The following is a 14,432-nucleotide window of genomic DNA, read 5'->3' as shown; positions in this document are numbered from 1 at the left end:
TCTCTTTCTTTTACACACACTCTCACTCTCTCCCGTCACACATGCACACACTCTCTCTCTCTCTCTCTCTCTCTCTCTCTCTCTCTCTCTCTCTCTCTCTAAAGGCACTAACTCATTCGCTGTGACATGAGCACTCTCGTGTACATACATTTGGTTTCTTTACTCAACAAACATTCTCTTCCTCTGCTTTTGTCTTTCATGAACAGGGATGAGCATCTCTTTTTTTCTTCTTTTTTTTTTTTTACACGACTAAGGCAATATTTGTAAAGGAATACCAGCATTCTTTTGTAAAGGAATATTCAGCAGTTAACTGAATACTGAGAGGTTCTCAACCGGCATCACAGGTCTGTATCGATAGGGTCACAGATAGCCACATGATGTAAAATGTAAAAATCGAGGTCTTGAACCAAATCCATTATATCAATAAAATCTGTACAAAAAAAAAAATGTACACACACACTGAAAACAAACACACACGCTGCTGCTGCTCTACACTACAGGGATTGACATACCGGTTCACAGCCTACATCCCCTTGAAGAGCCAGTCAAGGGCATTCCCAAAGAAACTGTATGCAAATGCACAGTGAGCCCGGAGCAGCTGCTTGGCCCCTCCCCTGGTCCAGATGCTCGGCCTGGGAGGGGAGTGGGGGCGGAGCGGTGGCCTAAAGTGACTACAAACCAATTCAGAACAACATTAATGCTAATTATGAGTTTTTAAACACAGGCATTTTCTAAATCAGCTGATTTGTATATTTGTTGTGTTGAGTTTAGGTGCTGTTTGGGCATTGTGATTTTTAGGCATTACCAAATGGAGGGGTTGGAATGAGAATGGTTTGAATTGTCATCAAGGTCATGCCCTTCAGTGAGAAACACTCATCACTGCCCGAGTCTGCAAAACAGGGAAAAGGTAGATGGGGTGGACTCACTGCAGGTTGGATGCACTTCCGCTACACACTTCAGAGCACTCATGTCTGATGCATGGAATTCCAGGATCGCTCCCTTTGTGCTATATCAATCTTTGCTTCTCTCTCTTGGTTTCTCTCTCCCTCTTGACCTCATTCTCTTCTCTTCTCTTTTTCACACTCCGTCTAATACTGCTCTCATGCTGTGACGGTTCATTTTTCCGTTGTACGTGTGCACCTCAGGCAGCAACGTGTTCTATCTGACAGTTTACATTAGCAAAAGCCTCTCAGCAACAGAATAAGCTGCTGGCCATTAATGACATCCCCTCAGTTTCTGAACGCACAGATACAGGTCAGGTTTTGCTTTTCATGTACACTCTCAACACCTTAAATATTATCCTATAACCTCTTCCACAACCTTGTGTGTTTTTTCTATGTTCTAGTAAATGAGAATTGTCATTCATTTTACAACTAAAATGCAACATATATGAGTGAAATAGGATATCCAACAATAATACAAGGTGAGACTTGATTGTGTCCATTAGGATTGGAAGGTGATACGTGGTTGTTACATACCAGAACAGAGCCAGACAGTAATGTAAGTTTGATAAAATAATGCCTACAATTACGCTATTTAGCTACTAGCCAATGGCTAATAGCATAAATTATGTCAACAGAAAAGGAAAGTAATTTCTAGGAAATGCAAGCATTTGTATTTTGTTTTGATTTTGATAAAAAAATTTAAATCACAAACCATATACCATATAACCATATATTGCTAAGTAAACCATTTGATTGTTTTCATTTTCATTTCATTTGTGCCATCAGCATTGTCCTGTTTGAAACATATTAACAGAGAACATCTATTTATCTGACCAATGACAGTGTTTGGAAAAACCTGTTTGAAATTATTTTTACAACTCCGCTTCAAAAAATGACAATCCAAGACTAAGTAGTGTGGAACGACTATTTTTATAGATAAGGGACCTGGAATCAGTGCAAGTGAGACCAGCTTTCAACTTCATACAATAAGATGCTAATGCAGCATCCTTTTGGGACAGCCATCTCCAAACATCTCCCTAAACGTGTATGATGTAGTGTTTGAGATAGTATTGATGGAACAGGAAGTGTGTGTGCTTTCACAGGCAGCCAGGCAGGAACTCAAACCCAGCGCAAACAGACTCAAAGCTTAATGATTACCCTTGTTAAGCCTTCTGCTCCAAACAGCAAACCTTTACAGGGGGACGTGTCTCTTGCTGTCTTTTTTTATTTAAACAGATGTGTATTGGATCTCGCTGTGCACTGCAGGTAGATGGTTTATATTCAGCTCCTTGACAGAGGAAATTGAGAGTCAGCCAACTGGCGCTAGAGGAGAGGTGAGAATGACAGCGACCTGTGCGTATACTCGCCACATAAATGTAAGCTTATTGATCCAAGGTGGGGGGAGTGTTGGATTTTTCCACATTTTCACCTGTGTTTTGCTAAAGCCGTTATTATCTCATGCCACATTGGGTTCATCTGTCGTATCTCTCCAGCTCTCAGCATACTACATGCATCAACTCTCATATATCAGTTGCTGCTAAGAATCAGGATGGATCCCGTTTTGTAATCAGTGACGGCTGATCACTCTGCAGTTTACACAGAGCATAATACTGCCCTCTTGGGGACGCTGGCTCAAAATGAACAGAATGTTGTATGACCTTTGAGCCAGATGATGTCCTTTGAAGCAAGACGGTGTCCACCTTGTGAAAAGTATCCCAATCTGTGATCTCAGGTCAGATGGTTCTTGGGTGGCTAATTGATTGAGCCTCTCTTCTCTTTTAAGGCATAATAGCTCAATTCCCAATGGCACATCTGTTACCATGGCAATGTCTATATAAACAATAAATACCAGCCACTGCTATAATGCTCTGCAAGCACCATGAAGCTTTTAAACAGGGCCAGATCTTACTGCATAGTCTATTTATTTTTCAAAGCAAAGATTTCATCTGTGGTGAAGACTATTTCTGAGGCTATTTGAGAAAGACATATTAGCTTTTCTTAATTGTCCTTCATTGATAAATAAATGAAAAGTAAATAAAAATCACTCAAATTATTTACAATATTTATGCACATTAAGATCATCAGCATTAAATGATAACTATTTTAACTAATAATTATTCCAATGGACTGACTAACAAACAAGTTACTAGCGCGTGTGTCATTTCCACAATATAAATACACCCTTGCTTATACATCAATAATATTTGTTTTCAGTTTTCTATTGATTTCTGGGTAAAAACTCAAATTAAAGGTTTACATCTCATTCACTGTCATGGAATGGTCTAAAGCACTAAGCTTCATGACGCATTTCAGTTTTCAAATAGTATGGAATAACAGTTTACAAATATGTCTATTTTTAATGTGCTGTAGCCACCTTGTACACTAAACACTGCTTAAAATAAGTGTCAGCAAGATGACTTAATCTGGGCATTTTCAGGGACAAGAGAATATATCAGAACAAACCTTTTTTTTTTTGTATTAAATGTTTTAATGTTTTTTCACTGACAATCATTTAATTGCATGTAATGTATGTGTTTATGCCAAAAGTCTTAACTAATACTCATTGTAGTAGTGCTGTCAATACATTCATCTTTAAGATTAATTACATAAAACATTGTTTAACGTTTAACATTGTGTTACATTTCCTGAGGCAAGTACCGCATTCATTCAAACTATGGACTGAAATAAGAGCACAACAAGCAACACACACACAAGCAAACCCTGTGTATGACTCAAATTCATTTATAAAAGGAAACAAAACAGGTCTGAAATATGAGCCATACTAAAAACAATGTTAATGTGAAGACAAACACGGAACTGCTAAAGGTTAGTAGGGAAATGTATTTAATTTCTCACAATGCGCATTCGGAAAAACTAAATATTTATAGGAACATTTCAGCAGGTTCAATATAGTTCATATTAACACAGGGGACATGATTCATTGTTTTAATCAACTGACAGCCCTACAATTTACTAATCTGTGTTCTTCTGTGTAACTGTCTATATGCAGACTGTCTAATTCTTCCAGAAACGCCTGAGCCATATTAAGTTGTCTAAAGCACTAAGCTTCATGACGCATTTCAGTTTTCAAATAGTATGGAATAACAGTTTACAAATATGTCTATTTTTAATGTGCTGTAGCCACCTTGTACACTAAACACTGCTTAAAATAAGTGTCTGCAAGATGACTTAATCTGGGCATTTTCAGGGACAAGAGAATATATCAGAACAAACCTTTATTTTTTTTGTATTAAATGTTTTAATGTTTTTTCACTGACAATCATTTAATTGCATGTAATGTATGTGTTTATGCCAAAAGTCTTAACTAATACTCATAGTAGTAGTGCTGTCAATACATTCATCTTTAAGATTAATTACATATAACATTGTTTAACGTTTAACATTGTGTTACATTTCCTGAGGCAAGTACCGCATTCATTCAAACTATGGACTGAAATAAGAGCACAACAAGCAACACACACACAAGCAAACCCTGTGTATGACTCAAATTCATTTATAAAAGGAAACAAAACAGGTCTGAAATATGAGCCATACTAAAAACAATGTTAATGTGAAGACAAACACGGAACTGCTAAAGGTTAGTAGGGAAATGTATTTAATTTCTCACAATGCGCATTCGGAAAAACTAAATATTTATAGGAACATTTCAGCAGGTTCAATATAGTTCATATTAACACAGGGGACATGATTCATTGTTTTAATCAACTGACAGCCCTACAATTTACTAATCTGTGTTCTTCTGTGTAACTGTCTATATGCAGACTGTCTAATTCTTCCAGAAACGCCTGAGCCATATTAAGTTGAACGCAGAAGTAGCTGTGCGAGTAGTCCATTGTATTATGTATGTATTTACAATTCATTGGCCACCCGGATTTCAGAATCAATATCAGCCATAATTATTCAGTACCATGGTATTACTATCTGATACATCACTATAGTTTTTGTAAGGGATTTTGAAAAGGTTGTTTGATCAAAAACGTGTCATCAATGTAATTTCTTACAGGAGCATGGAGAGCCACTAGGGCATCAGCTCATTCCCGAAGTCGGTTGCCAGGATTCAGCAAGGTGGACAGATTTGAAAAAATGGTCTACAGAAGAGTGCTTAATACAATAATCTCAGATGTGCTAGTGGCAGAGGAGTGTGTGCTTTAGCACAGAAAAATAAATTAAGAATGGAGCTCTCAGCTGCCACATTAATGAGGTAAACCAGGAACACAGAGCTCACTTACACCTGCTAACCACAATTGAGTGCCAAACTCACTGACTCTTTTCATATTACAAAGTGAGACAAAGAAAGTAAGAAAGAAAAGAAACCGAGAAGGTGCTAGGGAAAACAAACACTGCCTATCTTAAACAAGGTATTACTGAGTCTGCATGCTCATTGCAAACATGAGGCTTTAGTCAATGTTCCATTCCGACAAATCCCATTTTCGACAAAGGTTTTTGTTGGCAAAAAGTATTCTTCAAAATCCAAGACTGCCTTGTACATAAGACTTGTATTTATATCCAGGGGTACAGAAACAATCTTAAAAAGTTGTCAGGCCATATTATAAACCTTGTCAGCTTAGCTCATGAATATGAATTAGGTCGCATACAATTCCAGTAAATATCTAAATAGTTTATTTGCATAGCAAATTCATACACAATGGTACTTTAAAATGATTTACATAGGCATAATAAAGAGAAAAGTTATAATATTAGTAAAAATAGTAAAAATAATAGTAAATAATTAGTAATAAATAGTAAAAATATTAACCAATAAAAATAAAATTAAAAATACATTAAATAAAGTAGTAGTAGTCCTAACTGATTTGCTACATTTACTGTTTTTACACATTAAAGGGATAGTTCACCCAAAAATGAAAATTAGCCCATTATTTACTCACCCTCAAGCCATCTTTCAACTTTCAGATGAATCCAATCGGAGTAATATAAAAAATCGTCTTTGATCTTCCAAGCTGTTTAATGGCAGTCAGCGGGTGTTGCAGTTCATCAGTCCAAAAAGAAGTGAAATAAAGCGCATTCATCTATAATAAAAAGTGCCTCACATGGCTCCTGTAGCGAATCGATGCGTTTTTGTAAGAAAAATTTCCATATTCAAAACGTAATAATCACTTTAATCTAGTTTGCGCCAACAGTTATACACGGAAGCAGCTCCGGGAGGATGACGTAAGATGTTGGCGTTGCGCATGCGTTGGTGAGTTTCGTGAAAACCAACGTTTGTTTACAGGAGCAAAAGAAGCAAAGTTTCCTTACTTTAGCAAAGGAAAACCAGTCTCCTCTTGGCTTATATCGAAATCCTCCGACATTCTTCTTTACAAATCTTCGTTTTGTACTTCTAATTCGAGACCATTGTTTTGTTTTGATCTCTCCCCTGCGCTTCCGCATTCGTCACTTCTGAGCGGCGCATGCGCAACGCCGATGTTCTACGTCATCCGCCCGGAGCTGCTTCCGTGTACAACAGTGAGCGCAAGCTAGATTAAAGTGATTATTACGTTTTAAATATGGTTATTTTTCTTACAAAAACGCATCGATTCGCTACAGGAGGCCTTTGTTCACTCCCCGCAGCCGTGTGAAGCACTTTGTATTATGGATGGATGCGCTTTGTTTCACTTCTTTTAGACTGATGAACTGCAACACCCGCTGACTGCCATTAAACAGCTTGGAAGATCAAATACAATTTTTAATATAACTCCGACTGGATTTGTCTGAAAAAAGAAAGTCATATACACCTAGGATGCCTTGAGGGTGAGTAATTCAAGGGCTAATTTTCATTTTTGGGTGAACTAACCCTTTAAGTCCACTGCCACTGTAACAAGAAAGAAGCTTCAGTTTGGTCTTAACATTAACATCATATACATCTGGATAGAACATTTTTGTTTGCACATTGGCCAAGCAGAATTATTACGTCCTAAAAAAGTGGGTTTCACACTAACTTTTAAATTTCTCAGTTATAAAGGTCGCAGCTCCCTTCCAGACTGCCATTAACATTGAAATTCCACTCAAAGTCCTGAAAGTATGTCTCCAATTGGAGAAAGACCAAGATGAATGAAGACTGCATAGAGAAACGGAGTGCAAATGGAAAGAAGGCCTTCATCAAAGCATGTCTCTTGAGCAAGAGAGGACTCTCAGCCCAACAAAAGGTCAAGGGTACTTTAAGCTGTGAAAACTGGATACACCCACTGAGCATCATTAACGTGAGTGCATGCCTGTTCTCAACTTAGATACAGTACATGCACTCTTACTTTAACAATACACCCATTAGGCCACTGCTAATAAATGGAGGCCCATTTTTGTCCCAAGTGTAGGTTTAATTAAGAGAATAAAATTTATATTCATTTGTTCTTAAAACAGTTGGGTGTCACACAAAATACATTTATAAGTTTGTTCCAAGGCGGCTTTGCACAATTTTGTAGACATCATTTAAAAACTGGCGAATCCAACACAATTATAATCAGTTTAAAATGAGCTGAATTGATAGAGTGTGTTTGCATTCGGATCTGGTGCAGATATATGCAGGAGATTTTAAATGCATTTTAGGCAAATAAACCTCTCTTAATTACTTCTGATAGTTTAATTATGCTTCCCATTTGCCAGGAGCATCAATCTGCCAGACTCAAGCGAAACAACTTTATTTTCATCATCTCCTCACTGTCTCTTTCTGTCATTCTGTGGATGCCTGGGCACCCTCCATGTTTTCTTCAATGAACGCAGGTGTTCATTTCAGAGTGGTCGCTGGCGAAAGCTACCAAACTAGATGCAAACACCCAAAAATGTGCACACACCCCCTCTCTTCTCCTCCTGACACCTGTGGAGGCCATTGTTTCTGACAGGAGAGGAGGGCACGCTGCAGATGTTAATGAAGTTAATGAAGTTGGGATGATAATGAAGTGTGAGAGAGGAGACGTCCAGGATGTCCATTGTAATCATACTCTGCACTTCCAATCCTTGGGTCCTTTACTTAATTTATGCAGATATAGTCTGGGTAGGTTGGAGATGTGTAAACCCAGATGCTGCCATTTTTTAATTGCCCATCCTGGTTTCATGCTTGTCAACAAGGCCAGTTTGAATTTTAGTATATGGAAAGTAAGTGTTGCTGTTCAGGATTTATTCCAACACAAAGCTAATAACTGTAGATGAAAGCATAGTTCTTCAAAGATCTAGATGTAGTAGGATTCCTTTGTCCGGCAGCATCTGGTAAACACCTGTGCTGCTCTCCATGTTAGCGAGGAAGACTGAGGGAGTCGGTCCCACTGGGATCAATTTAATGGAGACATCAGAGAGTTGGAGTGAACTGCTGTGATTTAACATCTACAAGAGCCGCCTCATTGACCAATCCACTCAGGGTGAGCAATTAAGTCTTTTTCATCGCTCCAATTTGACCCCGATGACCTCACACCAAGGGGAACTCCATAATCATATTGCAAATAAAGGCTCTTGTTCATATACACTCATACAAAGCGGCCCACTCTTATATGTACTACACAATTTTATACTCTTTATAGGTCAATGACAAATAAACCAACACAATATACAAAATAAAATATAATTTCAAACGTGCAGTTTTATTCAGGTCGGTTTCAAATGGTTTTGAAAACTTCTACTGCATTTTCAAAAATGCTTAAGCCTAGCCTTGTCATGAAAACAAATTTTAAGAAACGTATTAATGGTATTACACACTTTTATGAGGGTCTGCAGGGGTCATTTCCTGTGTTGTGTTTTTTTCTGCATGTTGGTTGAACCGCATAACTTATGTCTTCCCAAAAAAGAATAAAATGAACATAAATTCAGAAATGTAAAAAAATAAATAATGCTCATCGTAGAAGAGGGTTATACAAGTCATTGTAGCTATGAATTGCATTTTGATGTATTTCTGAATAATTAAAAATATCTGGAAATTAAAAAAGGTGTCATGTCACTGATCCAATTATCAAGCACAATAACTCGGCATACTCGGTCTGGACAGGTGAGGCAATATGTGTGTGGGTCTCTACAGGATCAGCGCTGTGGATTGGGCCTAGGATCAGGTCGGCTTTGGAGAGCACTCATTAAATGTGTTTGTCAAGAGTCTGATAATTCAATTATCATGCATACAACTGTTGCACCATCCGGTTAAATCCCTTCCAAGTAATGAAGCTGCGCATTAGAATCAGCCCCCTCATGCTGTAATTGTGACTTCTGGAGTTACATCAACAGTAGCCTAGAAGTCAATTGATCTGAAAACATTCCTCAAGAGTGACGTCCACTCAAGTGTTTGAGGACTGAAGGTCTCTAGGTATAATGGGTCTGAAATGCGCATACAGTTACATCAAAGCAAACAAATAGAGCGCAACCCACACAAAAATACATCTGTAATTGTAGCATAGGAAGTTGGGGGAGAAAAAACACTAATGTTCAAAATGTTTTTAAAAATCAGTCTTGTATGCTCACCATGGCTGCATTTATAGTTGATGCTGTATTAGCGGAAATACGGTAAAAACAGTAATTTTGTGAAATATTATTACCATTTAAAATAACTGTTTTCTATTTTCATATATTTAAAATTGTAATTTATTCCAATGATAACAAAGCAAATCAACTATTACTTATCTTATATGCTAATATTCTAAACTCATTGTAATATGTTGTGATCAAGAAACATTTCTAAGTAATATCAATGTTGAAAACAGTTATTTTTTGAGGGAAAAAAAGACTGACCCCAAAATGTTCATCAGTAGTGAATATAATAAAAGTTTACTTGAATCAGTATTGATTATTTACTACAATGAGAAAATAATTTATGCAGCTTACTGTCATATATATCATTCATGACTTTTTCCCCCCTCCGCGGAAGACAAAAGGATAAATTCTAAAGAATGTAGCTGTTTTCCAACAAGACTATTCAATGACCAGGGACTGTCAAACCTAAAAAGGATCATATAAGTACCACTAAGTCCAAACGTTTTCTACAAGACAACTAGACATTTTGACAGTTTAACTAAAAAAAAAAAAAGGAAGTTTTCCACTGGTAATCTTCCCCTCAGCTGTAGCACTCACTGCACAGAAAAATTAATGCTATTTGATGTCACTGATTGATTTTGAGAGTTACATAAGAGGTAAACATTTGGAATAACATGAGGTTTAGATAAAGAAAAAATATTTTCCTTTTTGAGTGCGTTTGAATAAAGCAGCTTAAAAAAAAAATTGTGTTGAAAGTTTGGGCTTTTAACACTAGCAATATTCATCCATCTTCACATGAACTTCCACTATAAAATGGCTTTTCCAAAGCAGTGAACTAGGTGTTGGAATGGAATCGCCTCTGTTCTCTTTGCCTGACGGTATTAATAAAATGCATGTCATGTACTTAATTGCCTGTTAGTCCGCGATGATTAAAGCTACCAGGTTAAAGTCCACTCCTAAACTTAAGTCATCATAGCATACATTGGTTTTCCATTTTCTCAGAGGCTTTTGCAGAAGAAAAGGAAAAATAGTGGATGGTAGCGCACACACATGCACGCAGCAGGCGATGGATGTGTGAGAGAACACAGTATTTTAGCACTCCCCAGGATCCAGTATTAAGTAAACTAATGACCCAACAACACAGTCGGGCCTTGGTAATACATCACAACACCTAAACGAATTGCCCTGTCCCACAGCAATGGGACATCAATAGATTCCTTGTAAAACACAGCAGTCATGTGCGGAAACCTTCATAATGGGAAAACGTCCTTAAACATGCAAGTAGGTCATTGCTGAAAAGATCAATAACACTTGCCTTTTGCTGAAGTCCGCATGAAATCAAAATTGACCCCATTTACTTAGTTCAACACCAGTGTTTGGCATGAAAAGCTGATCCAATTTTTGCATGTTATTTGTCTGTTTAAACCAATGCAAAAAATGGAAGACAGGCTGAATGAAAATGCAAATTCACTCTCTAACAGTAGGTGGCGCTTAAAAAAATGTGCAGTGCAATTTTCCATTTCTGACATGCGCAGATCATAGAAAGTCAAATAGAATTTACCTGTTATCAAACAGCCATTTAGATTTTAGTATTTTCTATGGTGTTCATCAAATAACACAAAATACAAGAATACAGAGGCAAAAGAGCTGGTTAGGGATTCTTCCTCTGCTATTCATTGATGCTGAGCAAAATAGTTTGTTTGTGAAGCTATAGTCTTATGTTACAGCTGCATCTTATTGGTTGGCCAGTTTTCTTTGTAGAGAAATGAAAAAAATTATCTGCAAAAAACAAACAACAACAACAACAAAAAAGCATTGACGACATACACATGTTTAAGTTGGTCTGAACAGATGCATTCCCGTTTGTGTCTTCTCCATCCAGAGAGCGAAATCAATATTGCATTAGTCAAACTCTTTAACCCATGAAGGGGAAACGGATAGCTAAGTCACACAAACCTTTTCACTTTGGCACCTTCCACATGAGAGTAAATAGGCTGCTTAGAAACTGCAGAGTTGCAGCCTTTGCAATTGACATATTGAATGAGAATGACAGATTGACAGAGGTAGAGCACACTGTTTTTATATTATTTGGAGCATGTATTGATTTCCTCAGTGACTCAAAATGAGGTATTTGAACCAGGTGGAGCTCTTGGTGTGAGCACTGCTGAAAAGACCAGTCACCAGAATATGTTTAGGGGACATGGCTTGACTAGCTTGGTCAATTGAGCTCAGCTGGTCAAGAGCATGGTTATGTGTCCTTACCAGTCACAACGTCATATTTCAATGACTTTGATGGTGCTTCTCAAGAATCTTCTATTGCTTTTTATAATGTTCTTTACAGACCCTAAAGTATTTGTCAAAAGAATGAGAAAATAATTTTGTCTTAGCCAAACATTAGCCAAAAAAACTTTAAGCACCTGAATATCAGAAAGTTTAACATGGAAAATAAATGAAGATTAATGGTGATATTTGTCAGGAAATATCATTTTTAAAAATGTTGAAGCCTATACATTATTTAAAGTGTTTTAGCTCAACATATTCCAAATTTTTGGTTTCGTTTAACATGAAATAAATTTTATTGTTTGCCGCCTTGCTGCATCACGCTTGGTTAAGACACTGTGAAAATTCATTCTGGTCTAAGATGGCCTTTTCAGCAAAATGTGTGAACACTTGCTGTGTGGGGCTGTGCACAGAAGTTTTGTGTGGTATTTTGACTTGTGTGTGCCATGCGGCGGTGTGAATTAGCAGTGCGAGAGGCATGTCTGGTGTGTATGGTTTGTTCAGATGCCGTGCGTGTGTGTCTGTGCTGTGGTTGACTGGGTGGCAGGTGATAAAGGCTGAGTGGACAGATAGGGGATGAAAGCCTTGCAGGTGTTTGGCTGTGAATGGACAGGGAACCTCTCCAGCCCCCTGGCATTTCTAATGAAACCAAACGGATGCATGCGTGTCTGTGTGTGTGCTCGCATCTGGTCTTTGAAGCAACAGGACAAAGACTAACCTTTAACTCAAGGTAGCTTGCTGCTGAAGCTGGCCTCAGACTCTCTCTCTTACTGAAGTCACAGGGACCAGCGTTCTTCTAATCTGAAAACGAAAGAGCAGAGGTCAACAAAAACTAATATACACATGACGAAATCCTGGATTTCACAACAACAACAAAAAAAAAAGAATTCTTGAAAATGAAGTCAGTTCACTCTGTCATCATCTTGGCAACATTCCCAGGAAAGACTACAATCTCTAAAAGTGCTTGTCAAGTGGACTTCTTAGTAACATTTGTCAAAAAATCTATAAAATAAAGTTAATCCATTTTTTTAGCTCAAATCAGGCAAAATAAATAAATATTTCAATTTTCTCCACTGTTTTTTTATTTGAGATAAAAAAAGAGGAAAAACATCAGACACAATATGGCTTGAGTCCTGCTTAATCTGTTCAACATAATGTGCAGAAACAGCTGAGACGTTCTTATGGCACAATCAATAGACTTAAAGGCAAGCATTAAGAAATAACCAATAAAGCCAATGTCATTTCCTCCTGTTGATTTTCCAATCAGCTGGGTAATCTCACTCACTAAGTGGGGAATACGAGTTTGGTATCGACAGGTTGGTTTCACAGCTGACATCCTACGTGTTCAATTGCAGGCTACTTAAATTGCATAATGTGCGGTGGAACTGCAATAAAGAGCAGACAGAAATCTTCGCACTACAGGTACTCCCTGTCACGGGCATGGGCTAAATATGCTGGGCATAGAGCAGGTGATCTCGGATGGAGTAACAAGAAGGGCTCTGGATAATAATCACCAAAAAAAAAAAAAACTTTACTCACCCTCATGTCATTCCACACCTGACAAGACAAAAAACCCACTATAAATGTACCATAAAACATTGTCTATATGAATTGTGCATTATATTCCAAGTTTTCTGAAGTCATACGTATGATAAAAAGTTGTAATGGTAGGACATTTTTCGCCTCTGTTTTGAATACAATGAATTCAGACATAATCCTCTTTTGGCATCCTGTTTTTCACATACTACAGTAGGGAAGTCAGCATATTTGGGTGTTTCCTTGTGATAAATGACTCGTGAACTTACTGATTTGGTTTACAGATGTGTTCATGAATCAGACTTACACGGTTCTCTGGTCAACTCATTGACTCAATGATTTAGTCGCAGCGGATGTTTACTCAACAGCTCACTGGAGGGAAAGATTATCAGTGAATAATGACTTTAGTAGTGAATAAATAATGAATTTAGGCTTGTTTCTCATGCAAAGCTTTCATATGACCTTATTAGACTTGGAATACATATATATACAGTGCCGTGAAAAAGTTTTTGCCCCCATCCTGTTTTTTTATTTTTTTGCATATTTGTCACACTTAAAAGATTCAGATCATCAAACCAATTTTAATATTACGCAAAGATAATGCAAGTAAATACAAAATGCTGTTTTTAAATGATAATTTAATTTATTAAGGGAAAAAAGCTGTCCAAACCTACCTGGCCCTACGTGAAAAATTATTTGCCCCTCCTCTTAAATCATGAAAGAACTGTGATTAACCACATTATTTTAGAAAACTGAGTTAAATTTCACTAGCCACACCCAGGCCTGATTACTGCCAGACCTGTTGAATCAAGAAATCACTTAAATAGAACCTGTCTGACAAAGTGAAGCATGCTTAAAGAGCAACACATCATGCCGCGATCTAAAGAAATTCAAGAACAGACAAGAAACAGAATAGTTGACATGTATCAGCCTGGAAAGGGTTATGAAGCCATTTCTAAGGCTTTGGGACACCAGCGAACCACGGTCAGAGCCATTATCCACAAAGGAAGAAAGCTTGGAACAGTGGTGAACCTTCTCAGGAGTGGCCAGCCTACCAAAATTACTCCAAGAGCGCAACGACGACTCATCCAGGAGGTCATAAAAGAACCCAGAACAACATCTAAAGAACTGCAGGCCTCACTTGCCTCAATTAAGGTCAGTGTTCATGATTCAATAATAAGAGAGACTGGGCAAAAACGGCATCCATGGGAG

General features: G+C 37.6%; 1 protein-coding gene across 2 annotated transcripts in view; it reads right to left on the bottom strand.

Annotated features, from left to right (window-relative positions):
• LOC107560302 (synaptotagmin-1-like) overlaps nucleotides 1-14,432 on the bottom strand; it is a 203,735-nt gene that overhangs the window by 95,063 nt on the left and 94,240 nt on the right. For both annotated transcript variants that reach the window (XM_016244442.1, XM_016244444.1), the window contains exon 3: nucleotides 12,403-12,485. The gene's annotated coding sequence lies outside the window, so the exon portion shown is untranslated. The remainder of the gene's footprint in view (nucleotides 1-12,402; nucleotides 12,486-14,432) is intronic.

This window comes from Sinocyclocheilus grahami, unplaced genomic scaffold, assembly GCF_001515645.1.
Source record: "Sinocyclocheilus grahami isolate Dianchi unplaced genomic scaffold, SAMN03320097.WGS_v1.1 scaffold719.1, whole genome shotgun sequence".
Lineage (NCBI taxonomy): Eukaryota > Metazoa > Chordata > Actinopteri > Cypriniformes > Cyprinidae > Sinocyclocheilus > Sinocyclocheilus grahami.
This window is presented reverse-complemented; position numbering and strand designations above follow the sequence as displayed.